Raw genomic sequence first — 4,290 nt, 5'->3', positions numbered from 1 at the left:
TGCTTAGCTAAGCTAGACTTAGTCTGGCTCAGCTTCGCTAGTTCACAGGGCTGTGCGTCATTGCGCTTGGAGCCTTCCTGCACTACCGCCAGGATCGGCCCACTTTTTGGATTCAGCAGACAGATTACGCCCGGCTAAAACAGCTCCGCTGTTAAAAATGCTAGAATGAAAGCATGTATAGCATACGCGATTAACTCAAGCAGGCTAGGTGACTGTTACAGCCCGTTTCAAAGGGGATGCCAATAAATCACCATCATCATCACCGGGACGGTGAAAGGCTGGGTCATAGAAGTAGGGAGAGCGCAGAGCCACCGGCCGTGCGAATGCGTCGCCTGAGCCTTGGGCGTGTGTTTTGAAGAAGCCGTAAACACTCGAGGCGGCTAATAGGCAGTGTAAAAGAGCAAGAAGAAAACAGAGCCGAGGGGCGCATATCAGAATGTGAAACGCTGAAAAAAAAAGGGTCAGCCAAGTGTCGACGCTAAACAAGACATGGTCAACGTATTGCGCCTGAAATACGATACGAATGAGATGTGAAATGAGTGAACAGTGAACAATAAACAGTGACAGAAATAGACAGAATAGAGATATATAATCCACACTTTATCGTTGAATCATTTAAGTACCACGTAGGTCGACACTGTCTTCTTTACCAACGACACCTGGTCGACCGCAGCGACACCCCCTTTTTTTTTCTCTCTCTTTTTTTTTCTTTTTTCTGTAGGGACACCAGTACTTAGCCACGCGTGGCTTCAAAACTCATAGAAGGATTATAGGCATGTACACAAACTTTGGGAACGCGGTCGCCATGAAAGCGCTAAATTTGTTTCCTTTCTTAGCACGCATGCAAATTGAGGCGTGGACCATGCAAGTCTGTGCGAGACCTATAACGAAGCTCCTGAAACATTCAGCAGTTGGTTAAACATATTAGAGTGTTTGCGCAAGGATAACGAATCAAGTGTGTGATGAGGACTGGTCTGGCCGGGATTAACCACATTCACAGGTAAAATGGACGCCGACCACACACATTAATAATAATAAGGTGGTCGGCACCCGTACGGGAGCTATGTTCACAATGCATATTTTTTATTGTGAACAAGGCTTCCGTGCGGGTGACAGAACGTCTTGTTATTATTGATGTATGTGGTCGGCATCCATTTCACCTTTGACGACGAAACTCCTTTGCCACGCTGCGTGGATGCAGCGGTGAAATTCGAAGTTCGTTTTCGTTTGTGTGTGTGGAGCTTTCACGCCCTGAAAGCTTTAGGGCGCGGGTTTATGTGGAGCTTCCGGAGCCTGGCTCTCCATCTAACACTGCATTTTCAGCAGACATTGGTAACTAAAGCCCAGGGGCTTTAATTGGTAACAGTCCTTGAATGCCACCTGCATAGACCTCGAAACGTCCATGTTTGTTGCTTTCGTTTAGTGAGTGTTTCAGTAAGTGCTTTAGAAATAGTTCTCCTGGCTTTTGGGTCATTTAGTCTTTAGCGCTCTACTACTGCAGGTACAAACCCAGAAAACGCCTGGTTCCGTAAATCTGACCTTCAAGCTCAGCCAAGGTCAAACTGGGACCTAGCCTGCCACTACCGGCGGCTGCTGCAAACGCCGCGTGGGCGTCTAAACTTGAAAGCGATCTGCGACGTGTACAAAGTGCGCCGAGTGCTGGTAGCTTCGTATGCACTGTGCTTTTGACGCTTATTTCGCGTTCAAGCGAGATGCAGCATGAAGGTGAATTCGCTAGCTGCCGCTGCCGCCCCGAGCAGCGTCTGTGGTGTTATCTAGTGGTGCAATTATAGATGCGGTAGTTGCTGACGGCGCCGAGCAGCGTCTGTATCCATTCCCAAAGCAAGAAAATCCGTGCTATTGCTCGACAAACTCGGTTTAACCGCGTTCAACCACGACAAATTTTTGGATCCGCCGTTTAAAACCAGAAATAAATGCACACCATTTACTGGCGCCTCTCAAAGGTCCTGCGGCGCGGGTTCTCCTATCGGACCTTCCATGCTGGACTTGTTTGCTGTCCACCCTCAATGGTTTGGGTCACGGGTACCGCCCACTTTAACCCCCTCCACAGAAAAAAAACAAGAGATCGGCCGGCTACCGTAAATGGGCAATACATGTTTTCATGGACATTCGAAATAATTGACGAATGTAAGTTGTCCCGGTTTAGTTGTGAAACGTTCACACAGCGTAAGTGAATTTCCGGTTGCATATGTTTCAGAAAATAGCGCTCATGACGGAGCAGGCTGCGATGTGGCTTTGGTGGTTGTGGCAAGCAGCGCGCTTGCGACGCGCAGCTGCGCTATACCTGAACAGCGTGTGCCTTGTTGTCGATGTGCACTCGCAGCCTGGACCCGCGGCATTGTGCGCGCACCGGTTCTTGCGCAAAGCTGGCCGTGACGTGCGGCGTCTGATACATATAGCGGCACGCAGATACGAATGTGCAATTCGTCGTATACTTGTAAACGACAGCGATGTCACGTATGCACATTTCTCAATTGACGTTGCTGCTGTGTTTAGCTAATCTATGTCCTCATGTCTTTCCTCCATGCAAGCGTAAAGTATTTATTACTAGTGGTAACTGTTTTGTTGACCTTCCCGTGTGGGACCACCCACCACCACCACCACCACAACCACCACCACCACCAACCACCACATCTCATCATCATCATCATCATCATCATCATCATCATCATCATCATCATCATCATCATCATCATACATCAAATATTATGCCCACTGGCAAACGAAGGCGATCATACTACCAGCGTACATTATAATCATCCTACTTTGCGCTAGCTGATTTCAAACTTCCGCCTGCAAGAATGGGATAGAATCATAGTAAAATGCTGAAATTGCTGTCGAGCCGTTCTGTCAGCGAGTTCAGTGGTTCGTTGCTCCAACGGCTGTGTGTTCTATCTTTCACAGTGAAAATGGTACTAACTCTGCCATCATTTCCAGTGTCGCCAAACTCCATCAGTCGAGCGACACTGTGTGCATTTCTCTATTTGTAGCTTGTCCTTGTCGTACTGAATCTTTCTTTTTACATTTCTTGTGGCACATTGCCCCCATTTGCGCCTGTGAGGTGGGGGGACCGGGCAATGATCTGCTGAATATATTTTTGTTCAGAGTTTTATTTTTAATGTACAATGCTCGGCCTAGGTCAATTTTTAGTTATGCTATTCTGCGCTATTCGCGTGTGCCGAACCTTACGCCGTTCGTTCTGGCTATAGTTTTATAGTATCATTAATAGGTTTGCTTGCTGTCTCTTTATACATTGTCCCTAGCAAAAAAAAATATATATCATATCGTGGGTCTGCGGCTACGCTCTTTTCTGCCGTCGCGCGGTTATCGCCCTCGTTCTGTCGCAGTCATTGTCGTTGGATTAATTAGATGCCTCTGTATGGTGACGCCCATGCTTCGTTTCTGTGGTGCTGTATGTGTGTGTTTTCTTATCCGTACCCTCGTGCCTTGCTTATTCAGCACCTTTTTTTGACCCTCCCCCTCTTAGTGCGGAGCAGCACGGGCTACATGTTACGACGGCAAACACCTTCGCCCTTCGGTAAACATGTTCCCTCTCTGCACTTCCCGAATTACACCGTAAACGCGGCGTTTTGTTTGCTCCTACCCAGCAGTATTCACACTGTTACTCTCTATTTATTTTGTCATTAGGCGTGGTTCCGTGGGAAGCGTGTGGCCGAGTGTCAGCTCACACTGGCGTCTCGATTTTGACGCATTGGAAATTGTGTTTATCATTGCCCTGAAAAAAAACTCGCGTGGACATATTTTACCTGAAGCCAAGGCTTGCATGCAGCAGATCACGTGCTTTTCGAAACGCGCTCTGCGGCGAATCATGCGGTCTATAGACGAAATCGGCTATGGCTCGGATATCGAGACCCGAAGAACGAATAGACAGATGATTTACACGCGCAACACGGTGGAGTTTTCTTCGAAGCATCAGTTGCCTTGCTCGTGCGGTCACCCGAGAGGCGCAACCGTCGTCTCCAGGAGGTATGCTTGTGCCACTGCATTTCCTCAGAGCTGTTTGTAACTAGTCTACAGAAACCTTCCGTGCGCAATTAACAATTTGCGATACCTTCACCGCGTCTATAAGACTCGTATATAATTTTCACGTGATGTCAGGAAGTAATATGTTACAGAAGATATGTGGAATTATCGACTCGTTTTGAAAACTTATAGCACGGAACTCGTGAAGGTGTCACTGTTTGCGGCCAACTCTGGATTGCCGCTGTCGTTTACTGTTTCGCAGTTTGCCGAGGCGGCTGGCCCGGT

Source organism: Dermacentor silvarum, chromosome 2 (assembly GCF_013339745.2).
Source record: "Dermacentor silvarum isolate Dsil-2018 chromosome 2, BIME_Dsil_1.4, whole genome shotgun sequence".
Taxonomy (NCBI): Eukaryota; Metazoa; Arthropoda; class Arachnida; order Ixodida; family Ixodidae; genus Dermacentor; species Dermacentor silvarum.
The sequence above is the reverse complement of the archived record's forward strand: the minus strand, read 5'-3'. Positions refer to the sequence as shown.